This window comes from Macaca nemestrina, chromosome 10 (genome assembly GCF_043159975.1).
Source record: "Macaca nemestrina isolate mMacNem1 chromosome 10, mMacNem.hap1, whole genome shotgun sequence".
Classification (NCBI taxonomy): Eukaryota; Metazoa; Chordata; class Mammalia; order Primates; family Cercopithecidae; genus Macaca; species Macaca nemestrina.
In genome coordinates this window covers 56,213,920-56,241,118 of record NC_092134.1, presented here as the reverse complement: position 1 = coordinate 56,241,118, position 27,199 = coordinate 56,213,920, and the positions used below count along the sequence as shown (strand labels likewise).

At 37.0% G+C, this 27,199-nt stretch overlaps 1 long non-coding RNA gene and 1 other non-coding gene across 2 annotated transcripts in view; one reads left to right on the top strand and one right to left on the bottom strand.

Moving 5' to 3' along the window:
- LOC105473321 (uncharacterized) overlaps positions 1–26,940 on the top strand; it is a 154,147-nt gene extending 127,207 nt beyond the window's left edge. The window contains exons 4-5 of the long non-coding RNA XR_982180.2: positions 26,254–26,492; positions 26,613–26,940. This is a non-coding gene — a long non-coding RNA (uncharacterized lncRNA). The remainder of the gene's footprint in view (positions 1–26,253; positions 26,493–26,612) is intronic.
- On the bottom strand, positions 26,240–26,346 carry LOC112425173 (small nucleolar RNA U13). Its single transcript, XR_003016224.1, has one exon. It is a non-coding gene; the product is annotated as a small nucleolar RNA U13 (small nucleolar RNA).
- Positions 26,941–27,199: the final 259 nt, after the last annotated feature.

Genomic DNA, 27,199 nt, shown 5'->3' with positions numbered 1-27,199 from the left:
GGTATAGTGAGTGAAAGTATATTTGGATTCAGAAAGAGTATTCTACCTTTTCCTTAATTTTGCCTTACGTATGAGAGGGATGCAAAATACATACAAGCAGTATTTTCCAGTGATTTAGAGAATTCCTTAGAAAATGGCCAAGTAACAGGAAATGTTCTGGTTATCTATTGCTGTATAACAAACAATTCAATCTTAGTGGTATAAAAAATAATCATTTGTTTATTGTTTGTGGTATGTTATGGCAGGGCAACAGGAAGCGTAGACTGGAAACGAGGTTAGCAGCTGACACTTCCATCCGCAGGTAGAATTTCTTCTTCCTTAGGAAAACCTCAGCTCTGTTTGTAATGCTTTTTAACCAATTGAATAAGGCTAGCCTAGGTTAACCAGATAATCTTTATATATGGTCACCTGATTGTAGATGTGATGCTAATCCTATCTATAAAGTTACCTTCACAGCAACATCTAAATTAGTGTTTAATTGAATAACTGGGTACCAGATTCTAGCCCAGTTTGACACACACACACACATATCTTGTCTCTGCTCCGTGATGCTTACAGTTTCACTTGGGAAAGCTCAAATGGTTGGAGTGATCCAAACTGCTGAGGAACCACTGGGGGACTTCTTCATTCATGAATTTGGTACCTGACCTAAAGGCTGGGTTCAGCTATACCTGTCTTCTGGAGCTCCTGCAACTGGCTTCTCCATCTGGCTTCAGCTTCTCACAGTATGATAACTGGGTTCTGAGAAGGAATAAGTAGGAACTGGGCAGCCTCTTCTGACCTAGCCTCAAAAACGCAGCACCACTTCTACACATTTTATTTGTTATAAACATGTCACCAAGCCTGGCCCAAATCCAAGAGGAGGGGAATTAGACTCCAGCTTTGATGGAATAGTGGCAAGGTCACATTGCATGAGAGTATGTAGGACAAAGGATATTGACGTGGCCATCTTCTGAAAATATAGTCTGTCATAGGATAGGATAATGAACAATGCCTCTGCCAAATAAAATAAAAGATATTGTTAGACATTTACTGGCTGTTCACCAACTCTCTTCAGACACTCAAAAATGGCTGAAATTAATAGCACTAGAAATTCTGTAAATATATTATAAATACCTCTGTAAATATACTGCTCTTTCTTTGCCTTCAAATACCTATCAAGTTAGAGGCTTGTTATTAAAAGGCTTATTATTAAAAATGTGACAACTTGGGACTGGTCTGGAACTAACCCACTTCAGTTACCATTTGAGAGTGGGGCAGATATTGGAAACTATATTAATGATCTGCTGTATAACATATTACCATAGGCTTAGTGGCTTAAAATAACACACATTTATTAGCTCACAGTTTCTGTGACTCAGGAGTCTAGGCATGGTTTGGCTGGGTTTTTTGCGGGACTGCAGTCAAGGTGTCAACCAGGACTGGGGTCTCATTTGGGGCTTAACTGAGGAAGGATCCGCTTCTAAGCTCACGTGATTATTGGCAAGATGGGTTCTTTGTGGGATGTTGGACTGTGAGTTTTGGTGTCTATCAGGTTATTTGCCAGAGGTCACTTTTAGTTTCTTTTCATATGGATCTCTCCATATACAATTTCACTTCATCAAAGCTATCAAGAGACAGAGTCAATGATCAGAGTCTGCTAGCAAGATGGAAGTGAAGATCCTATGTAACCTAATCACAGAAATGGATCCCGTCACTTTTGTCATAGTCTATTGGTTAGAAGCAAGTAGTTGTTTTCACTCATACTCATACTCAAGAGAAGGAATTATACAAAGTTATGGTTACCAGAAGGTGGGAATAATTTGGGGCTCTCTTAGTATTTTTTCATTACAGAAACATGAGACAAAATTGCTAGAGCTTTAGAGAAGTCCCCTCTTCCAGATCAGTCTCTGTGTCAGGAAGCATTTGATACAAAGGTGAGGGTGGGAGTTCAATCCAAGTTGATAAGCAATTCCAAATGCAGCATTGGGGAAAAAATGAATTATTTGAAATTCCCAGTGGCTAGACAGATAGGCAGCCAGAAAGTCAGACTAATAGACAAGAAATTGGCTTGAAATATTTCAGCAACACCTGACAGGGATTAAGGGACAGATTCTGGTTCCTGGAAGGACGATGACAAGAGCAAGCCAGAGAAACCTCATAGGAACTGTGGGTCTGAGTAGTTTATTGAAGTGGAAGCTCACAACTAGGGGCACAAAACAAAGGCCCATTTACTAGAATCGTAGAATAATGGAGTTTAAAAATATTAGAGTTCCCATCTAGGCTAAGAATTCTGTGAGGCCAGAGAGAATGTGTGCTGGAATATATCACTTAATATGTTAAATGTTGATTGTAGAAGGTGACAGAGTGGAGAGCTTGCCCCTCTCTGGGAGGAAAAACACCTATGGGCTCTCTGCTTATTGTCACTGGCTGAGGCCACCCTACAGTAGCTGTGAAAAGAACATGCGGTACCTGTATGTGAGCAAGTGTGGTGGTGAGGTATGGGTGCTGTTGGCTGCTGCACTTTGTAACTACAGATGGAGGAAATAGATGACCATGAGGTAGATACCAAACTTCGTCTGCTCAACTCATATTCCTTCTGGTATTCCTGCTGGACCACAAGCTGAAGGTGGCCCATTTGGATACCATTTTAACCATCTTAATTAGATCATCTAACATTGACCTAAAGTTGATAGTTAACCTGTTTCCTATTTTTAAAGATAAAAGCCTCTTAATGTAAACTCTTTCCTGACCTCTAAGACTGGAAAGGCACCTGGAAGCTGTTGAAATATTTTCTGGCCTTTTGAAAGGCACATACGTGTCTGTGTAGTCCTACTCTGCATCAGAACATAAGGATAAAAAACCTTGAAGATCTTCTAGGTATGCATAGTCAGTGAAAATGTTTGTAAAGGGACAGTTAGCTAATGCACAGTCCAGGAAAAGCCTGCAGCTGCCTCTAAAATAAGTGAAATTGAAAAGGATCTTTCTGGTGATGTCAGCTAGAAAAAATAACTGAAAATCATCTTTGTTTTCAGCTTTCTTTGAAAGCTAGAGCATATTTTATGGAACAAGGAGCTTTTTGATTGTATCTAAGTAAAATTTCTGCATGAATTATTTGAGATAGTAATAATATGCTTATGTGGATACTTATTTGTGTTTGGTAGTTCTCTGGTAATTTAGTTGTAATAGCTTTTTAAAGCATCTATGCGAGGCACCTAGTTTCTCAAAACTGTTTCTTTAAAATATTGCTTTATAGTTATATCCCCTTTTCAATTGTACATAATACTATTTTCTATTTAGTTATAGATGTTCTCTTATGTAAAGGGAATTTTTATTGACGTATAACACATATGTCAAAGTTTGTACAAATTGTAAATATGCAGCTGGACAAATGATCATAAAGTGAATGCCCCTAGTTAAGCACTGTTCAGATTAAGAATTAGAATATTATGGGAATCCAATTATTTTTATTTCCTTCTTTCTCTATGAAGAAAATCACTATCTGGACTTTGATAGATGGGACTCAAGAAAATTATTCTTATAAGAAGTTGCAAAGAGAAATGGGGCCTAAATTTAAAAAAAAGGAACAGATTCAAGACGTGCGTTGATGGCTATGTTTGTAAGAAGAAAGAAGAAGAAAAAGTAACAAATGACTGTCTGGTTTCTCACTTGGGTAATGAGATGGGTGACGTCAATACAGCAGGAGGGTGTCTCTTGGGTTAGGAAAAGGGGGAGGACATGACAAATTCACTCTGGACAATGTTGATTTTGAGATGCCTTTGGGAAATACAGGTACATGCATGAGTATGGAGCCTAACGATACCATTAAGGGCTGGAGATGAGTAAGATTTATGGGTTATCAGTCTGAAATAGGTGGTTGTACAAACCATGAAATCAATAGCTAACTCAGACGAGATAGTGCATGTAGAGTGGGAAGGAGAGTGGGCCGAAGACAAGGCACCAACATATAAAGGACAAAGGGAGAGGGAATAATAAAGGAACTCAGCAAACTATTATCAGAGAAGTAGGAAGAAAAGCAGGACAGAGAACCGTAATCAAATCAATGAGGTAAGTATTTTGAGGAAGGAGACACAGCAGTGTTAAAGTTGGAGAAAAGATTTCTGAGATAAAAACAATGTGTTCATTACATTTGGACATTAGAACCTCATGGTTTCTGTTGAGTGGAAGGGAAAGAAGCCAGATTTCAGTGATCTGAGAAATGAATATACCTTACTCTTGAGATGTTTAGATAAGAAAGAAAAGAGAAAAATTGTAGGGCTTAAAGAGACTGAAGGATCAAAGTACATTTGAAAAATTATGGATGTTTCACTGCATGTAAGCTGGAAAGTTAGGGCTCTATTGTGGCAGAAGGAACTGGGGCTGGGCTGATCTTGAAGAAAGAGAGGTCAAAAGAGGGTTAATAGAGTGAGAAAATTTGAAGCTGTGCTCAGAGATTGCTACAAGAGTAGCAATTCTGGCAATTGCAGGATTCTTTGCTTTCTATGTAATGCTTTTCTGATATATATGAATTTTTATAGTAGTACAGTATAGCATTATTCTTATAATCAGTATAGTATTATAATCAGGAATTCAATAAAGATTAAAATAAAGATATAATGAAAAACATTGAATTTTCTGTAATGATTTAAGAAAATCAAAGGAAGTAAAGTCCTGAAAAATAAGAAATTAGATGATTGAATATTCTTCCTATACATTTGTTACTTAAATGAAAAACACTTATTTAGAAACCAAGAATGAATACTATTTGTGTAAGGCGTCATTCTGATTTTGTTTAAGTTCATAAAGGAGCATTCCTTGGTGGGAAGACAGTTTCTAAATATCTAGATCATGTAATTCATTAGAAAACACTATTCTAAGAAGACTGCATTGAAGCATTAATCATCTATTCTTTCTCTGCATAGTATTATTTGTAGCATAATTTGCTTGATTCAGTACTATGTTTAATAATTCCAAAAATAACTAATTGATTCTGGCAAAAATTTGACAAGGGAAAGGATTTGGCAGAAAGTAACATTATACTTCATGAACTAGTGCCTTGTACCACTCAATCATTTGTTTTCCCTTTGCTAGGGTGTTCCTTTTGGTCTAGCTCTGCAGCTAGAAAATGAAACATGGAAAATGACAAACTATTCATTATACATAAATGATGGTAAAAGCAAGACCCTTAATTAAAGTCACAGAATATTATAAAATCACGCAAAGTTCTAGCGACCTTTCTCCATCCTCCTTTCCTTTCCTCTTTCGTCCTTCCTGCACATGACAGAATTGGGATAGAATGTCCAATGTCCTGCTGAGCAGTGTACTAAGATAATTGTACTATGTCTGAAGTAGTCAGGTCCAGTGCAGCCTGATCCAGCCTTTGCTGTTCTGAGATGGACACTGTGAAACCTCCATGATCCCTGTATCCAGGATTGCAAACAGTCTTTATTTCGGTTGCAACTCTGATCACTTGGCCTTGGCTGCTTGTGGGGACACTGTAATGAATGGGCTGAAGGTAGAAAGAGTGTTGTGATTGTGGTGATGTCTGGCGAAGGCAGATGGGGTAATCGTGATCTGTAAACTGAAAGGTGAAAATCACAGAGCCTCTGCCCTGGAGGACAGCACACCATGGAGATACTGCTCCTTGGACCAGCACAAGCTCGTGACGGGCACAGCCTGAGAGGTTTGGGATCAGGGAACTTCATGGGTGGGAGAAGATGTGACAGGAAATTCCCTGGATCTGGGCTCAAGTCTTGGTGCTGCTACCTTCCAACTGTGTGACATTGAGTAATTCATGTAATCTTTCATCAGCAGTAAAGAATGAGGGTAATAATAATTTTCTTGTCTTGTGTATCAAAGTATTTAAAAGGATTACTTTATTCTGTATACAGGTGAGACATGCCTTTGTAAACTCTCAAGCAGTGTTCAAATTAAAAAACATATTAGTAATGGCATAGTTATGACATTCACAAGTAGCATTTATTGCATTTTGCATTAAATTATAGCTATATGAGGGTTATGTAAGAAGTACTTTGAGAGATAATTTCCTGTTGAAGAGGCAAGGAAGGCTTCATGGAGAAGACAGCGTTTCAGCTGGCCCTTGAAGGTTAGATAGGAATTTGGCAGTTGCAGATAGAAAGACTCTTCCAGCAGAGAAAACGGTGTGAGCCAAGGCCTAAAGTAAAGAAAATACAAAATATTTAAATAATAAACAAACCATGGAAGTTTATATGGTTCTTTATGATTTACAATGTATTTTCACTGGTTGGGAACAATAATTAATGCAATTTTGCTATAGCATGGAGTGGAGATAGATACAGGCTGGAGATAGATAAGGCTGGATATCAGTTTAGGATCATATTTTGAAGAAATGTGAATGCTGTTTAAAGAAATTTACATAGAAAATGGACATCTAGATAAGAAATTGAAAATATTCAAATTCTTAGTTGCTACAGTAGAAATACAGTATTGATTTTGTACGTTGATAGGTTGTATGTTTCATAGGTTTTATTTCTGTCTCTTTTCTAAGATGCTTTCTTATAACTGCACAGTTTGCAAAGCTTTAATGATGCCTTTTGTACCTAATCCTTCTTTGTTACCTGGGTACGTGTGCTTTGTACCTTGGTGCTTTGCCAAAGGGCTGCCAGATTCACTTACTGCTCTGATCATCCCATTTCAAACTCCTGCAAGGATTCTCCATTGCTTTCTATATAACGTTTGGACTTCTTAGCTTGGTATTCAACTTACCCAACTACAATTTGCCTTTCAAGTCCCATCTCTGATTATTCTGACCTGTGCCCTGTATTTCAACTATTCTGTTTTCCTTCTCTCTTCTCAAAACACACTTGACCATTCATGCCACTCTCACCTATCCACACAGTCCCTTCAAGCATGTCTAAGTTGTACCTATTATTTAAGAATGAACTCAAATGCTAGTTGTTTCCCTGGTTCTCATGCCTGGAATTGATTACTCTTGCCTTTCGCCCGTAATAGCAAACACTTATAGACAGCTTACTATGTGCTCAGCACTATCCTCAACCCTTTACATAAATTAACTCATTTCACCCTCACAATGCCTCCTATGAGGCAGGTATAATTATTCCTAATTTACAGATGGGAAAACCAAGTCATATCATTATGTTGCCCCAGGCTACACAGGAAATAACTGGCACAGTTGTGATTTGAACCAAGACACACTGACATCAGTATTTGTGCTGCTAAATGCTAGGTTATGCTGTCTCTTCTATGGTCTTCTTTCTTATGAAACTTAATATTTCTCATTTAGTTGCTTGTAGATTTACCCTACTTATCTGCTTTTCCTGATCCCAGCCCTTTTACATTGGTGAAATCACCTGTAGTAATTGGGAGTGCATTTATTATGAGAGAACGCTGATATCCTGTTTCTGATGATGGCCAAAGTTCTTGTAATTTTTGTCGTAGTCTCACCTAGGTCCTTAACTCTTGCTCCGTGGCTGCATTTACCTAACCTTTTGTCTTTGTCTCATATTTTGGCATTTGTATTTGCTTCTTGTACCTGTTGACAAATTTAACTTCTCATATTTTTTCATCTTTTCCTTAGGCACATTTTTAGGCATTTCGGCCCTTCTTAAGTTGCTGTTATATCTGTCTCTAGCCCACAGATCCTGGGCTGACATGGGCCCACATGACTGGCACTTCCTCCTCATCTTTTCTTGGGAGAAAGAATAAGAATCTGCTAGATTACACATTTCTAAAGGCAGGGATTGTGTCAGCCTTATTTCCCACACAATAAGGATGGTGTTTTATACTTAGAAGCTCACAAATCTTTGGTTGAATGAAAGAATGAGCAAATGAAAGAGGCCACCATCAGCATAGTCTTCCTTGACTGCCAGTTGTACCTTCTCAGATGAGTTTCACTCTTAACCTACATCTTGTACTATCTTTATGTTTAACTCGGATTCAGCCTCAAATCTCCAAATCTTGAAGATCCTGCCATGACAAAGCTGAGTTAAGATAGCAGGTTTTACATTCTCACCCATCAGTGCACAAGGCTTCCAATTTTTCTGCATCCTTGCCAACACTTGTTTTCTTTTGTCTTTTTGAAATGGCCATCCTGAAAAGTGTGAGGTATATCTCATTGCAGTTTTGATGTGCATTTCTCTCATGATTAGTGATGTTGAGTGTGTTTTCATATACCTGTTGGCCATTTCTTTGGAGAAATGTCTATTCAAGTCCTCTGCCAATTAAAAAAAATTTATAATTGACGCATAATAATTGTACATGTTTATGGGGTACAGTATGATGTTTCAATATATGTATACATTGTATAATGATCAAATCAGGGTAATTAACACATTCATCATCTCAAACCTTTATCTTTTCTTTGTGGTGATAACTTTCAGGGTCCTCTTTTTTAGCTATCCTGAAATATATGATACATTGTTATTAGCTATAGTTACCCTACTATGTACCAAGATGCCAAAATTTATTCTTCCTATCTAACTAAAACTTTGTACCATTGACCAGCCCCTCCTCTTTCTCTTCTTTCCTTTTCCTCACAATACAGTACCCAGCAAAACTATCCTTCAAATGTGAAAGAGATAGACTTTTCCAGACAAACAAAAACTAAGAGAATTCATCAACACCCAACTTGCTTGTCTTATAAGAAAAGCTAAATGGGCTGGGCACGGTGGCTCACGCCTGTAATCCCAGCACTTTTGGAGGCTGAGGCGGGTGGATCACCTGAGGTTGGGAGTTCAAGACCAGCTTGACCAACATGGAGAAACCCCATCTCTACTAAAAATACAAAATTAGCTAGTCATGGTGGTGCATGCCTATAATCCCAGCTACTTGGGAGACTGAGGCAGGAGAATCACCTGAACCCGGGAGGCAGAGGTTGTGGTGAGCCGAGATTGCACCACTGCACTCCAGCCTGGGCAATGAAAGCAAAACTCTGTCTTGCAGGAAAAAAAAAAGAAAAAAGAAAAAAAAAAAAAAAGAAACACTAAATGGATTTTTTTTTCAATCTGAGAGAAAAGAACACGAATGTGTACCAAGAAAACATCTGAAGGTATAAAACTCACTGGTGAAAGTAAATATACCAACAAATTCAGACTATTCTAATACTATAATTGTGGTGTGGATATCTTTATACACTTATATCTTGAGTATGAAGATTAAAAGACAAAACTATTAAAGAGTATTACTACAACAGTTGTCTAAGATATACAAAATAGAAAAGATGTAAATTAAGATATCAAAAACTCACAATGTAGGGGGAAGGAATGGTGTTAAATTATAGAGATTTCGGGAGGGTGAGGCAGGAGAATGGCATGAACCCGGGGGCGGAGCTTTCAGTGAGCCAAGATGGCGCCACTGCACTCCAGCCTGGGGGACAGAGCGAGACTCCGTCTCAAAAAAAAAAAAAAAAAAAAAAGTGTAGAGGTTTTCTGTTGTGATAAAAGTCAACAGTTAAAAATAACAGGTAGAAAGCATTTTAAAATCAGGTTGTTAGTTTTTTGCTATTGCATTGTAGGAGTTCCAGATATATTTTAGACATTTTAACCCCTTATCAGATATATGGTTTGCAAAGATTTTCTCCCAATCTATAGGTTGCCTTCACTTTTTCCCATCCCTGGTAACCACCATTTTGCTTTCCGTTGCTTTGAATTTGACTCTTTAGATACATCATATATGTAGGATCATAAAAGTATTTGCCTCTTTAAAAAGAATGTAGATTTTGAACTAGGTCTTTAAAGACAGGTGGGACTAAACAGGCAGAGACAATAGAAGCTAAATAAGGTAAATAAATTGAGATAGTATGAAAGGGTATAAAGAAGAAAAGCATTGCTATAAGCAATCTATATACAGGTTTATGTAATAATGAATGCAGGTACACGTATAACAAATTTTATCATGTGTTTTACTGTTGGATTGGTCATTTAATCATCAATTCCATGTCATTAGGAATTGGTAAATATTTTTATCTATGGTTTGCAAGAGACAAGGCTTTCACAGAGTTATGGTTCTTTTAGGCACAATATCTTCTCCTTGAGTTTTGTGCTCAATCCTACTGAACCGCTCATGTGATTTCCCTTCATGTTACAGCAGAAATAGACCTCACATGTGGGACTATCACAAGTTGATATGGCGCCTTAGTGTGAATTAGAAAATAGGCTTCTTCATTAAGATACAACTTTTATCTGATGGAATATTGCCTTGATAGAGCAAAAACACTTGCCACCATCTGCTAGAACATTATATTAATAACTCAGCCAACTATGTGAATGGTGGCCTCTAGGGTTACACAGTGCACACTGCACAATTGTATCCAATTATCCTTCAAAAGCACAATGACAGCAAACAGCAAATGGAGCAACCTACCTGGGGTCAATCTATTTGGAGTCATGGGGATTAAGAGGAGTGGAGTTGTATCCTTTAGATGTGTCAAAGGGCAAAGACAAGATAGAAAGCCAGAACTTGACTCTCAGTATTACAGGATACACAGAAAATAAGACCAAAATGAGGAACTAGGATATTGAAGTTGCCAAGAGCCAGGAGTTGGGTAGACAGATGTAATTCATTTATGCAGAAATTTTGAATAAGGAATGTAGCTTGCCCATTTGGCCCTGAATTCCATCTTTGCTCAGCTACTGCTGCAGCCATCCCCATACTTTCCCCACTGTCCTGAGTCATTTCCGCCAGCAGACCCACATGCTGTAATCCCATCTTACAAATTCCTCCCTTGATCCCACGTCTTTTAGATTCTGCCCCATTTCTCCACTCCCTTTTATAGCAAAAGTGCTCCAAATAGTTGCCTGTATGTACAGTTTCTACCTTCACACTCTTGAAAGCATACCAGCCAGCAAAATCTTTCTTATGAAGTCAGAAATGACCTGCATGTTGCCAATCAAATGATCCACTCTTAATCTACATGTTCTTGAACTATCATGTGTAGTTAGCACATCTGACCACACTCTTCTTGGAATGATTTATTTTTCAACTTCTCAGCCTCCACAGTCTCCTATTTTTCTTCCTGTTTCATCGATCCTTTCCTTCTCAACTTCCTTTCCTGACTTCCTCTGCTCTACTTCACCTCAAATTTTGGGGTCCTCCAGGATTTGTGTCTGGCCCTCCTCTACTCTCTGCATACATTTTCTCCAGTAATTCCATCTGAATCACTTTCTAAGTGATTTCATCCAGCTTTGTAGCTTTAAAATATCACTCATGATTAACTCCCAAGTGTATACACCTGGCCCACACATGGATGCCCTACTGCCTATTTGCCCATGTAACAAGCATCTCAAACAGCCCAGCAGGCAGGGAACTGGACACCGTACTCATTGCAGCCTGTGTCCTATTTTCCAACCACTCTGGGAATACTGGTGAAGGAATGAATAGTAATAATAACAATTAATATTCGTTCAGTGCTTACTTTGTGCTGGGTACTTTACATATAAAAATATTTAATCCCCACAGCAAATCAATTAGGTAACATCATTATTTTCATCTCTGATTTACATAAGAGGAAACCGAGGTCAGAGAGGTTCAAGTCCAATGGCTGAGTCGGTGTTTGAATGGAATAATCAGAAATTAGCAAACATTTTTTGTAAAGGGTCCTTTCATAAATATTTTCAGCTGTCTGGTGCATTCTGCCTCTATTGCTATAACTCACATTTGCTCTTGTAGTGTGCAAAGCATGTAACAGACAATATGTAAATGAAGACACAAAGCTGTGTTCCAGTAAAACTTTATTAATGAAAACCGGTGGTGAGTCACATTTGACCCACATGTGACCCACCACCTGATTTCATTAATAAAGTTTGTGAAACTTTATTTATGATTGTAATAAAGTAGTAGATTGCCAACCCCTGCTTGAAACCATTATTCTTGTATAGATTGGATTAAATGAATGACTGGACAAGTGAAAGGACCAATGAGTGAATGAATGACCCCTCTTTGGTCTCCTCAATCCTCTCATGAGTATTCAGAAGATTGTTACACAATCACATTACTACCAAGGGTGAAAACACCACAATCTCTCTTTAGGGTGAAATGAGGAATACATGAGCGACAAACCTTACAGGTTTACCGTTTTGGCTCCTGAGTTGGGTCAGGTCAGAAGTGTTCTAGCTCACTGAGACTCTACTTCCATGACAAAGAACTGCAAATTGTAACTTTCTATTTGGGGACCCTTTTCCCCCTAGGGGAAAATATATGTGAAAAGAGCTTGAAATGATTGTGGGAAGAGCTTGACTTTGGAGTTAGACTAAGTTCACATATCTTGAGCTTGACTTGGAGTTAGACTGAGTTCACATATCATTTTTTTTTTCCCACTTTTTAACTTCTCTGAGGTTCCATTTCCTGATCTGTAAAATAGGGATAAGAATATATATCCTGCAAGATTGTATCAATACTGAAAGGGGTTAGAATTCATTTGCCTAGCATAGTGTCTTGATCTGGTAGGTCCTAATCACAAATGGTAGCCACAGTCATTAAGGCCTATCATAACCCTTTAATAACCACATTAAGAGACAATACTATGTAGGGCTGCTCAGAAAGCAAAATGTCTGCCTAGAGTGAATTTAATTACAGCATCAACTTGCATCCTAATGGCAGCAACTTCACATGAGGATTGTTCGTCTGCACTGGTGGATTTCTGATTTCTAGTAGGGTTGAAGTAAATGTACAAGGCTCTAAAGTTCCCATAAGCACATTTTCTCAGGTTGGTCTTTGCCATTTAAATGCAAAGCATGCAGTCCTCCCCCCCTCAACACACACCCCCGAGAATTTCTCTATTTAATATGTTTTATGTTAATTTGCCATTGTTTGGGAGTACACAAGGTGTGACAGACTGATTACTAAGTCAGATTATATATGTGTGTGTGTGTATATATATATAAAAACATATATCTCTCAAGTATATATATGAGATAGATCTATCTATCTATCTATCTATCTATCTATCTATCTATCTATATCTGAGATGGCGTCTCCCTCTGTTGCCCAGGCTGGAGTGCAGTAGTGCAATCTTCAATCTTGGCTCACTGCAAACTCCACCTCCCAGGTTCAAGCGATTCTCCTGCCTCAGCCTCCCGAGTAGCTGGGATTATAGGTATGTGCCACGACACCTGGCTAATTTTTGTATTTTTAGTAGAGACAGGGTTTCACCATGTTGGTCAGGCTGGTCTCGAACTCCTGACCTCAAGTGATCCACTTGCCTTAGCCTCCCAAAGTGCTGGGTTACAGGAGTGAGCCAGCCCACCTGGCCAGATAATATTTTTTTGTTACAAAATAACACTGGGATAAGTGTTATTGTTACTTTCAGCTTCTCCTCTTTAATATTGAAATTCACTCAGAAGTTAATTGGTTGACAGAAGAGCTAATCACCAGAGAGGAGTGTTTGAGCACGGGTATTCCTCCTCTGGTGGTTCGCTGTGAGGCTGGGGAGGACAGCATTACAGGTGTTTTCCATGGTTGCCAATTTCCCTAATGACTTGGGTGCTGCAAACTGATTTTCCTCTGCCAGCACATTTAGTTTACAAGAAGATTCTTGCATAAAACCCTGCTGGTTACATTTATGAGAACATATGCAAAATTAAACCAGTGACCCAGTAGTCAAATAAAACTTCCCATAAATTGTTGAGCTTGTTCTTTGCTTTTCTTAAAGCAAATGAGCACTTTGTCTATTACTTTTCCAAATAAATGCTCTTGTAACAAACATAAGCTTTATGGGTCCAGAATGGGGTGCAAGCAACAAAACTGCACCTACCCAGTGAGATCAAAGACCTCCCTCTGTTTACTGGACACAGGTTAGGGCCCCCATAACTGGTTCTACTAACGCAAGCCCAGCATCTGTGGCAGCACCTCGGGACATTACTTGGTAAGCCAGAGCTCAGAATAAATTGGACATAAGGTCTCACGATAATTTGGACTTCACCCAGGCAGGCCTCAGGTAGAACCTGCTCCATATGGTGACTTGTGTTAAGCAAATAAGATGCCTTATTTAGCACCAACAGGAGCCTCTGCATTTCTTCCTGGGCGCACTAGTGAAGAACACAGATGTCAGTCAACACTCTTTGAGGATACTGGGAGAAGAGAGAATGAGAATATAAAATGCATAGAATGTATTTAATCATGCTATCCTGTCCACCAACCAGATTTTTCACAGAACTTTTGGCTTATGGTAAAATCTTGGGATTCTACCATTCTAGTCATTTTTGAGGAGTTTTTGCATTTGTTGTTACCATGATTATCAATCATTTAACGAGTTACCTGTAAGGTGTTAAGGCAGGAACTGTGGAGGATCCCCCAAAAGAAAGAGGAGACATAATCCTTGCCAGAGATCCCATCTTCACCTAGGAATGGTCATTGCTGACTGTGGGGCGGGGAGGCTGCAGGAAGATGATGGTGAGCAGGGAGCTCATTAGCTCCTTGAACTCAGATAATTTGGGATTTTGGGACATATCTCCAAGAATCTTATTTACGCAGAACACACGTATCTCTTTGGGGAACTGGGTGGGGAAAAGGGGACTCTGGCACTGGTGAGTCAGCATTCTAAGCCCTTGAGTATTTCTAAGGCTGGTGAATGAACACCAAAGTTAAAAAAAAATCTCTAGTGTGAGGCGGCATATCCTGTGTATGTAGGTGTGCCCATGGGTGGCACCCAGCATTTGCCATCTGGCATTTGAGTCTATACCTGATGGTTAGGGACTAGCCTACTGCAAACAATACTTTGATCATGAATCAGCCTCAAGTTGGCCTGGGACCTTTTGCTTCATTTAGTTTTTAATAACATTAATAACATTTTCTACCCTACATCTTGCACAGAAAGATGAAGACTTTCAGGTGCCTTTTACAGCAGGGAGCTGATGTGCTCAAGCACAGGAGTAGAACGTTGCCCAGCCATTCTCCCTTAGAACTAACTTTGAAATGACAAGTTCTTTAGTGTTTTTCATTTTTTTCTATCTCAGCATTTATAATACTTTCTTGCACTTCTGATTTTAATCTTTCTAACAGATTATAAACTTCTTGAGGACAGGAACTATACCTCTTTTCTCTGCTGTATATTGTGACTTTAACCTTCTTTCTAATAGATTATAAACTCTTTGAGGACAGGAACTGTACTTCTTTTCTCCACTGTACAGACCCAGTGCCTAGTAGAGGGAAATCCTCTTCCTCCCATTCAATATGAATTAGCATTTAGGAAACCTTCCCAGAATATGTAAAAGGAGGCACTTCAGCCCCATTCTCCATGATTCTTCTTGACAAGTGAATATTTCTACATTATGACATGCAATTAAATGTCAGCATGAATTGAAGAAACAAAGAATGCATTGATTTTTGATTCTAAAATTATTATATGGCAATAGCACTGCTTTGCTTTCATAGTAAGTTTGATTAATATGAATTAGTTTCTCTCTCCAGAATACATTTCAATTAATGGAAGGAGAAGAAACTCTCAAGTGTATTCGATGAGGGACAAACTGTACTGTTAACGTTTCAACTGAGGAATTTACAAGTATGTGAAAATCTACACTATATATGCCTTGATAGAATACATGTTTATTATTTGCAATATTTATTGGCTGTTTACAGTGTGCCAAATAGTTTCTTGACAGCATGATCCCTGAATGAGCCTATAATTTACTTTAGGGGTTTGACTGTGGATGTAATTTAACGTGATAGGACAGAAAAATGACTCCATTAATCAGATTGATGTATTTGTAAATTAAATAAATCAGGATTTATGCTCCTATAGTACCTTTATTATAAATAAATATTAGGAGTCTACATATTGACTACATTAAAATAATGAATATTTTAAAGAAAAGGTCATATAAAAAGTTCACTTTCAAGTTATTTAGCTTACAGAGTTTGTCCTAAATATTCCCATAACTAAAGAGTATATTCAATGTGTAGTTTGTGTTTTCTTTGGAATTTGTTGTGTTAAATGATTAGTAATTGAAACAGTACAGGACTTCCTTTGCTTTGAAGTATGTATATGTCTGGGCACATTTCTCCTGCCGTAGTTTAGAGTGATTTTTCCCCCTTTGCTCTTGCATGATTACTGCAGAAGGTTTTTTTTTTTTTTTTTTTTTAGTAAGAGAAGCTGGTTGCAAGTCCAGCAATAAAATAGGCAAAGTAGAATTTTCAGTGAAAAACAAAATTCACTTCTATGTGATTGACCAGAAGGAGGCTCCCTTCCACCTCACTGTGTAAAGGTAGAACAAAAGCTTCTAAGCTTACATCTTCCCAGGCAGCTCTAGTATTTCCCAAGCTGTATCTGTCATTGGGGGCGGTAGGAGGGGGCACCCTGAAATTTTCCCTGGAGGAACAGAATTTAAAGATGCATCACTGGTGAGAAGGCTTCAGCAATTGCAAAGTACCCTTCCTTCCACCAGCTCCTTCATATAATTTTCTCTCCTGGTTGAATATGGAAGTAGAATGATACTTACTAGAGACTGGAAACAGTGTATGGGGGAGAGAGAAGGGATGAAGAAAGGCTGGTTAATGGGCACAAACATACAGTTAGATAAAGTTCTAATTTTGGATAGACAAGGGTAACTACAGTGAAGAATAATGCATTGTATATTTCAAAACAGCTAGCTGAGAGGACTTGAAATGTTCCCAACACATAGAAATGATAAATACTTGAGGTGATGGACACCCTAAATATGCTGACTTGATCAATACATATTCTGTGCATTTAGCAAAATATCACATGTACCCCGTGAATATGTGCCATTAAAAAATGAAATTCTTCTCACTAACTTTGAATATCACATTATTCCTTAATTTTGTTGCTATGGTGTTGTTTTTTTCAGACTTGTTCTTGAATCTCTAATACAATATTTTAAAAATTAATTTTTTGAAATGAATCAAAGCAGTTTGATTAAAAAAAAAAACATATAGTTGTGGCTGCTACTTGCCTATTTGTGTTAGTCTCTATGTATCTATAAGAAACACTTCTAATGTTTGTAACACAGGATAATCACAATTCACTCCGAATGCTCTAATTACATTGCATTTTGCAATGAAGAAGACACCTGGAGATTTAGAATATTGAACAAAATTCCAAAATCTTTGGAGACTAAAGAGGGATGTGAAGATGCACTCATCACTGCAGGCACATTGTCCACCATAAGATGTCACAAGATCGTTTTCAATCAATTAATCTTCCTGTTTTTGTCCTTCATTGTCAAGAGAGGCAATTTGTGTATTTATTGCAAAAACAGCATTGTTGCTCCTTTGAAAAGCCTTGCCCTTTAACAATGGAGTAGAGCTGGTTATGAAATAGCCAACTGTGACTAATTTTGGAGGAGTAACATCTCAAATAAATTGTCTTCTGGAGATGCTGATGGAGTCAGTGAACAGCAGAATGATGATGAGTTTATCTGTGCTAATTGTGCCTTTGAGGGTTTGTTCATAGGCAGGGTACAGAGTGGATTGGTGCTGTACTTTAAACCGCTGATTGCCGTGAAGATTCTGGTTTTGGAGAACTGTGGAAGGCAGAATAATGTTCCCCAAGGAGATCTGTGCCAATTCTCTGCAACTTGTGAATATGTTACATTACATGGTGAAAGGAGCTTTGCAGAGGTAATTAAGGTGTGGTATTAAAATGGAGAGATTATCAGGAGTGGACTCAATTTAATCATGTAATTTTTTAAAAGCAGAGAATGTTCTCCAGATGGAGGAAGATGTAGTGGAAAGAAGAGCCAGAGAATTCAGAGAATGACAAGGATTTGATGCACTCTTTCTGATTTTGAGATCTAAGGGCTCACATGGAACAACTGGACAGAAGCCTCCAGAACTAATGATGGTCACTGATTGATGGCCTGCAAGGAAACAAGGACCTCAGTCTTACATCCCCACAGAACTGAATTCAGCCAACAACATGAATTAGCTTGGATTAAATTTTCCCTCAGTGCCCCCAATAAAGAATGTAGCCCTGCCAACATCTTGATTTTAGCCTGCTAGTTCTCATGTTAGATGGATACCCTACAGAAACTGTGATAATAAATTTGTGTTGTTTTAAGTCACTAAATTTGGATATTTTGTTACAGTAGCAGTAGAAAACTAAAACACGGGAAGTGTTTTGAGGGAAATGGTGCTTATATTGGATTATTACTTTGTTGTAGACTATTATGATAAACCATGGCTTCGTGAATTCAGTTCAATGACTCTAGGCTTTAGCCATGCAGTATTAACAAATGGGATATTAACAATATTAACAAATGGGATAAAAACCAAGACTTGACAAATGTGTTAATTTCCTATTTCTGTTTTAATACATTACACAAACTTACTGGCGGAAAACAAAACAAAAGTATTATTTTATAGTTCTCTAGATCAGAAGTGTCACTGGGCTAAAATCAAGGTGTCAGCAGGGCTGCATTCTTTCTGGAGGCTGTAGGGGAGAATTTCATTGTCTTGTTCAGCCTCTAGAGAATGCCTGTATTCCTTGGCTTGTGGCCCCCTCTTCCAATTTCATTTTCAAAACCAGCAGCATAACGTGGACAGGTGTCTTACTCCTACCTCCCTCTTATAAACGATTTTTTTTTTATTGCATTATTGGGTCCACCTGGATAATCCCAGACACTCTCCCCATCTTGCCTTAATCACACTGCAAAGTGCCTTTTGCTATTTAAGGTAACATATTCATACGTTTGGAAGTTTTAGAGCATAGATATCGGGGGGGGGGTTTATTTTATTTTATTTTGCTTACTATAGTGAGTGTTTGCATGTTGGGTTAATACTGTTGAAATGCTCACTATTACAATAGTCTTTCTTGGAACCAAATTGCTGTGCTGTGAGAATTTAAGTAACAATGTACAATGGCCTCTATAGAGCAGAACCAAGTCCTCTGGTCAACACACCCAACTGAGCTCGCTACCAGCAGCCAACACTAGTGCCTACTATGTAAGTGAGAGCACTGTAGACCTTCCAGCTAGCTCAGTGCCCCAGTCATCTGCACAGGAGCCGAAATGTCTAGTCAACACACAGAACCATGAGAGATAATAAGTGTTTGCTGTTATTTTAAGCTCCTAAATTTTTGGGGTAGTGTGTTGTACAACAATGAATACTTAAAATAACACTGTAGCCTGTTTTATAAGTGAGCCAACTACTAGAAATTAAAGAATTCTGCTTAGAGTAATATAGGTTCTTCTATCACATATTCAGGATTAAATAGACGAGATAGATCAAAATACGTAAAGTCCTTAGCACAGGGAGGGGCACATAGCAAGTCCTCCGAGGTATTAGTTACTTTTTTCCAGGCAATCTTTTTGCTGCAGAGATTACCACCTACCATTCCAATAAAAAGGAGAGGATTCCTCTCTGTTAGGTATATATTTAATTTCATACATAACACAATATAGTATATTGTCTAATAATTTTAGTTGGTGGTCTGTGAATTAAAGTTATAAAGCCTTAACCTGAACAATATCTATTGGCTCTGAAAATATCATTTCTCCAAAAATATAACATCATAACTAAATTTTATAATATAAAGTAGAGACTTGCAGTTCATATTGTTTAATTGCTCTGTCACACAAGAATCTTAGAATTTTTCTTAGTTTGTTCAATTGCTGTAAATGACTTCTGAAAGTAATATAATTATAACTTGTAATGGTAAATGCATTCATAGAATTCATGGAGCAAGCTGAATATGTAACTGTTCATTTGGAGCCGAGTTGATTACCATTTGAAAACAGTTAATGGAGTAGCTGATTAGAATACATTGCAAAGAATCATGATTTAATTTTACATCACCTAGAAAAAATCTGATGCCATGCGTGTTAATGGCAGTTTTCAGGGGCATAGGATCGACATATTTTCCTGAGCTAAGCAATATATAGCAATGCTGGCTCAGTGAAAAGCTTATATTTCAAAATATATGAAGTAAGTTATACAATATAACTTTATGTGATTAAATTCATGTGAGTATTAAAAATGTGAGTGAAGTTTATAAGTAAGGTTTAAGCTCATTTAAAGCAATGCACTGTGTGATTTGGGCAGAAATCTAGCACAATGGTGGCTTTCAAGTTTTCACAGAAGACTATTTGAATACATTATGTTCACTTTGTTTTCAACCTGCTTTTCTCCTCCCCACCTTGGAATCTCTACGTTGAAGTTACAGAGATTTTTTTTTTTACCCACAAAACTGTTAAGTCATTCCATGCTTAAAGTGGTTTTCCCCCTGCCTCCACATAAAGTCCAAATGCTTTAACTCAGCATAAAGGCACTGTCTGATCTGCCACTGATGATCCTGCAGACTTAATCTCTTGAGAGTTTCCTCAACTTCTGTGATTTCAGTCATGGAGAAGAACTTGTAATTCCCTGAACCTCTTTCCTCTCTAGGTAATGTGGCCTGGCTATTTCCTACACACCTATAAAGCCTCATTTAAGTGTCACTTCATCTAGGAAGCTTTTCTTGTCCCCTTTTCTCAAGTAGCAACTCTACGTGCACCTCCGGCCTGAGTTTCACTCATTTAATGACACTGATCAAGCTGTATCACAATAGCACGTTGGTCTTAATTGAGCATGTGCACCCTTAATTGAGCAGATGCACCTACAAGAAGTACTGAATGGAGTCATAATTGAATTTAATGCCAAGTACCATACCAGGTATGTAGAGGAGCTCAATACAAATTTGTTAAATAAATAATGGATGCATTTGTTCAAAGTGAGCCGAATATAAAAGAACCTTTATCAGTGCAAGGCATTTAGTAGGCATTGAGTATATGTTCATTCATTCATCCCTCATCATGGATCAATACAGCAGGATCCATCGTTAGTTGTATGCCATTTCCCACTGGTTTACCATGTGTTATTTACAAAGAAGTAAGCTGTTTAGTTGTATGGTAACATCCTATAGAGTGATTTTCTTGGACTAAGATAAGCTAGATTCCATGAAAACTGAAACTAGTTTCTGATCTCAAGGCTTTTGCATAGTCTTATGACTTAATGCTTTCCCTTTCAGGCTTGGCTGGCTCCTTATTCTTTTTTTAATTCTTTTGTTCTATTCTTTTTTTTTATTCCTATAAATCTAAGGCATACAAGTGCAATTTTGTTCCATGGACATATTGCATAGTGGTAAAGTCTGGGCTTTTAGTGTAACATCAATAGCATAATTTAATGGTGAGATAGGGTCAATCACTCAAAAAGTATACATTGTACCTATTAAGTAATTTCTCAGGTCTCAGCTCCCTACCACCCTTTTACTCTTCGAAATCTGCAGTATCTATTATTTCACACTTTTTGTCCATGTATACACATGACTCAGCTCTCACTTATAAGTGACAACATGGGGTATTCATTGTCTGTTCCTGAGTTGTTTCACTTAAAATAATGGTCTCTAGTTCCTTTCATGTTGTTGCAAAAGACATGATTTCATTTTTAAATGGCTGAATAGTATTTCATTTTATATATATATAATATATATTCATTATATATAATATAAATATACACACCCACATATATAAAATATGTAATTTTAAACATCCAATCATTCATCGATGGACACTTTGATTGATTACATATCTTTGCTATTGTGAATAGTGCTGTGACAAACATATGAGTGCAGGTATCTTTATGATATCATTATTTTTTTTCTTTTCCTTTGAGGAGATGCCGGTAGTGGGATTGCTGGATCGAATGATAGTTCTATTTTTGGTTATTTGAGAATATTATATACCGTTCTCCATGAGGGCTTTACTAATTTACATTCCCACTAACAGTACATAAGCATCCTTTTTTCCCTGCCCACTTACCAAGATCTGTTGTTTTTTGACTTTTTAATAATAGCCATTCTGGCTAGGGTAAGATGATGTCTCATTGTGGTTTTAATTTGTATTTCTCTGATGATTAATAATATTGAGCATTTTAAAAATATGTCTCTTGGCCATTTGTATATCTTCTTTTGAAAAATATCTATTCATGTCCTTTCCTCACTTTTTAATGGGGCTATTTGTTTTTTGTTGTTGTTGAGCTGTTGAATTCCTTGTAAATTCTGGATATCAGTCCCTTGTTGGATGTGTAATTTCCCATTCTGCAGGTTGTTTGTTCACTGTTGGTTATTTCTTTTGCTATGCAGAGCGTTTTGGTTTAAAAAAGTCTCATTTGTATATTTTTGTTTTTGTTGCTTTTGCTTTTGAGGTTTTAGTCATGAATTATTTGCCTAGACCAGTGTCCACAAGAGTTTCCCTTAAGGTTTCTTCTAGTATTTTTATAGCTTTAGGTCTTACTTTTAAGTTTCCAACCCATTTTGAGTTGATTTTTGTATATGGTGGGAGACAGGGATCCCATTTCATTCTTCTGCATATGGCAATCCAATTTTCCCAGCACCATTTATTGAAAAGGGTATCCTTTCCCCAGCGTATGTTTTTGTTGACTTTCTCAAATGTCAGTGGACTTTAAATGTGTGACTTTTTTTCTGGCTTCTGTATTTTATTCCGGCACCATGCTGTTTTGGTTAATATCCGGAGATGTCCAATCTTTTGTCTTCCCAGGACCACATTGGAAGAATAAGAATTGTCTTGGGCCACACATAGAATACACTAATGATAATTGATGAACTAACAAAAAATCACAAAAACACTCATAATGTTTTAAGAAAGTTTACAAATTTGTGTTGGACTGCATTCAAAGCCATCCTGGGCTACATGCAGCCTGCAGGCCATGGGTTGAACAAGCTTGTTATAGCCTTATAGTATAATTTGAGGTCAAGAAATGTGACATCTCCAGCTTTGTTCTTTTTATGTAGGATTGCTTTGGCTATTGGGGCTCTTTTTTGGTTCCATATGAATTTAAGAATTTTTTTTTCTAATTCTGTGAAAAATGATATTGGTATTTTCATAGGGATTGCATTGAATCTATAGATTGCTTTGGGTATTATGGTTGTTTTAATGACATTGATTCTTCTGATCCATGAGCATGCACCTGTGATGTTTTTCATTTGTTTGTATCATCTACAATTTCTTTCATTCGTGTTTTGTAGTTTTCCTTGTAGAGCTCTTTTGCCTTCTTGGTTAAATATATCTTGATTTGGTTCTCAACTTGATCATTACTGGTTTATAGAAATAGTACTGACTTTTGTAGGTTAATTTTGTATCCTGAAATGTTACTGAATTCACTTACCAAGGTCTCAGCTCCAACGGTTTCTCTTAAGGATTTTCTTGACCACTTAATCCAAAGTCCTCCCTTCTGCAGTCTTCAAATGGTGATTTCAAGTAACTATCACATGGAGTAGTTTTAGTGTCTATTTATCACTATATAAAATGATCTTGCTTATGTATTTCTTTTACTTGTTGACTATAACTGTCTTCCAGAATGAAAGTCTATGAGAACAGGGCCTTGCCTGTTGCTCTAGTACTTTTAACACTCCCTGGTATGGGTTGGGAGAATACATGCATAAAGTAACCTTATAAGACAGCTTCCTTAGTATTATTACATGGGCCAGTATGGCCGGTATTTCTCAGGATCATTTCAGTTCCTTAAACAAACAAAAATTCTCACTAGACAAATATTCAGATGCCCATGTGTGGTGATACACTTGATTAAATTTGCACATCCTATGCTGACTTTTCATCAAGTCAATAGAATAGATGGCTAATTCTATCATCATAACTATTAGTGACTTTCATTAGGAATGAGAGAGAAACTGGCCAAGTGATTTTGTATAACCTATTAATTTGGGAAGTACTGTGACAAAACAATATATTTTTAATATTTTTTAAGTAAAGAACATAAGAGTGATATAAATACAAAATAAATTTTCACAAAATTTGTTTCTCAGGGAAATGTTAGTCGACTTTTTGTTTTTTTTCTTGAGTGGGATTGTGCCCTAAACTCTGAAAGGAGGGGAGTAATTGGGGGAAAACATTTTGATTTTTTTCTGTATCCTTCACTAAACTCCCTCTACATGAGGGAGAATGACATAAGGTAATGGTGAAATAGGGTCAGGAAGTTATTCAGTGGCTCATGATTTAACAATAGGTAGAGGTACCACACACAGTCTCTCTCTGGCATTTCCCAGGGGCTGTTGTAGAGTCCTTGATGCTCCACACAGTTGGTTGGTAAGAGATCTTTGCAGATTCAGGTTTTCCCAAGATAGGCCCCAAGGTCTAGTATTGGGGAGCTTTACTACTGCTTGAATACAGCTAATACCAGAGAGTGCTAAATACAGTTGATAGTTTATTTTGATCCCCATCTGGTTTCCTTTGTTGATTTTTCAACTCATTGGAATTCATAGGGAAAAGAATAAGATTGTGGGCTTTCTAGAACCTCCAACACCATAATTCCCATTTCCTTCTACAAATGAGCAAGCTTCTTTGGTTTTGTGGGTGAAGAAAAATTTAGAGAATATGAGAAAATTCCATGTTATTATCATCAAAGAACAACATGAGAATAATGCGTTTTTTAAGTAAAGTAAAAATGTAGGATTTAGAAATGACTTTTATTCAGAACCTGAAGTTGTGGCAGTTAAATGATTCCTGTGGCTCTGTGGTAGTCCTGCCATGTGAATCTGGAGCCCAGCTCAGTAATACGCTGCATTTGGCTAGATTCAGCAAAGCATTAACAAGTAAACATTTCTGGTTGTCAACTATTAAGCAATATACTGTTTTCCTTTATTTTCACTAATTCTATACACTTCTGCAATGAAATGGTGAGGAGTGCTTGTGATAATTGCTGGGTTTCTATGTTTGTCTTAGAAATTGACACTTCATAAACACCAAAGTGCTATTTTATAGGTGCTATGTTTGCACGTGTGTAGAAACTTAATAATTGTCACTATAATAATTTGATATTCTTTAAGGGGATATGGAAAGTAAAATAGATGTTTTTACTTTAATTTGACCCCACTCTAAGCTCCTAGGACTCTAACAATCTCATCTGACTGAAATTCAGATTTAAACAATAGGCCAGCATACTTTGATATCTAAGAATAAATATTAGAGCCTGTTGTAAGTTGACAATAAACTCTACTTGTGTATAAAGACGCTGAAGAAATGTCCTTTCATGCTTAAGCAATGAAAGGGCATTTCCATTAAGAGATGATAGAGGACCAGAAAGTGGCAAATACTGTCTTGTCTTAGGAAAAAAAGCTATGGATTTTTTAAATGTCAAGAATGGAATTTACCAAAATTGCCTAAAATTTTGGAAAGTAAAACATTTTAATACAAACCACAGGTTTGATTATTTCAGCTTGTGGCATTTCTTATATAATCTTTAACCCTTATCATCTTCTGACTATGATACGCAAGACGACTGATAAATAATGATGCAAATATTTGTTTTTTATTTTCCTAGGCTTACAGAATCAGAAGTCGAACCTACCCATTTTGCGATCTAATCAATTTTCTTTGGTTTAACACCAAGACTAAGGCATCCCTGTCTTCGGCTCTTCCAGCTTAGCTGAACTTAGAGTTTTAGTCATTCATGTAAAACCTTTCATGCTGGTTTTTTATTTGAAAATGGGTCCCAGCTGCTCTGGCTTTCTTAATCCCTCCCAGAAAGGCGTATGTGACAGCATCTCCCCCTGGGAGATTGCAGCTCCAAAGCTTTTTCTCCTAGGTAGGGAAAGTGCAAAGCCAGACACTATTACCATGCTTACTTCCCCAGCTGGCTAATTAGATCAATATATGGTATATATTTTGATGAATAGACAGGCATATAAGAATAGTGTGTGAGTGTATATATATGTGTGTATAATATATAAAAATATATAGAGAGAGATGATGGAAATTGTTATTTAATTAGCACTTTTAAAACTTCTCTCAGGTTTTATAGTAAGGATTCAATAAATATTCAATGAATACTTGAAAATGTGAAGAGATAAAAGTATTACATAGCCAGTACAGGAAATTTTGTAAGTTTAAATATTTCCCCATATTTTGTCTTTAAAAGAAGATAGAAAGCTAAGTATTTGACTTACATGTTTTAAATCCAATCAAAGAACTAAAGACTATGAACTCATTTTCTAGCTTCTTTTTATAATTACATAATTTTAGTTTTGAACCTACTCTATAAGAACTTTTTAATTCTTATCTCTTATCTATATTTGATATTATTAAATCATTCACTTTTACATTTAGAAATTTTTGAACCAAAGAATTCATAGGATAGTTTTAATTTGTATACCTTTTATGTATAATATATAAAATTTTGTTCCTGAGTAAAGCTATTATAGACTCTATTCTTATAATCTATATTATGCCAGTGATATATAACAATGTAGACTTTATTTATACTCAGAGTAGATACTTACATTCTTTTTTCTTTTCACACCTCAAGGGTAATGTGCTGACATCATAACAAGGTTTGAGGGAGGCCAATCTCACAAGAATGTGGAAACCCAATCATAGTGCTTATGAACCACAAAAGGATCTAGATACTTGTGTTCTTATATACTTATTTCTTATATTGAATAGTGCAATTCAAATTCTCTTCTTGAAGCTTAAATATAACGCTGGAGCTGGCCCATACTAGCAAAATATATGATTGTGAATGGAATTTATCGAAATGTAGAGACAGTAAGTATCCTAAAGCTTTAAATCTATTTCTGAAAAAATGACAAGCAGGGATTTTGCCAGTGCTAATTTGCTTCACTCTATTGATTCAAGCTTTATTGGGCATTCTATTGTCTCTTCTAGGGAAGGCATAAGTGGAATACAGAACAGTGAAGCCTTATTCAAGAGAATGTTATACTCATGAATCACATCACCTAATACCTGCACTGCTTAGACATGCAGAACCTAAAGCGTCTTCTCAAAATATCTCAGCAAGAGATATCTCTCCCTATATACAGAAGTGGACCTTTTTTTGTACAGTCACTTCTTGGTACAGTTACAATATAAAATTCTCAGATGTACTCCACTGCTTTAAATAGATTCCTGCATCATTGAAAAACATTTTCCAAGTCAACATAGTCTTAAAACCTAGTCAATCTTTTCTCTAACATCTTGATTGAATAAAAGCTCATTCCCCTTATTACTACTTATTGCTGCCTGTCTGTCTTTAATTGCACACCCTCTTTGAGCACATCATTGAGTAAGGATAAAAAAGCATGCATTTTTTTGTGCAGTAAAGTCATCAGAATATTATATGTTCAAGGGAGAAGAAGAAATTTTTGAAGACAAATGGAATGGTGATCTCATTTTTCACCCTTATTATAGGCTAAGCATAACAGTCATGGTGTGACTATGACTGTCTGAGCAACAGATTTACATTTCTCCTTTAC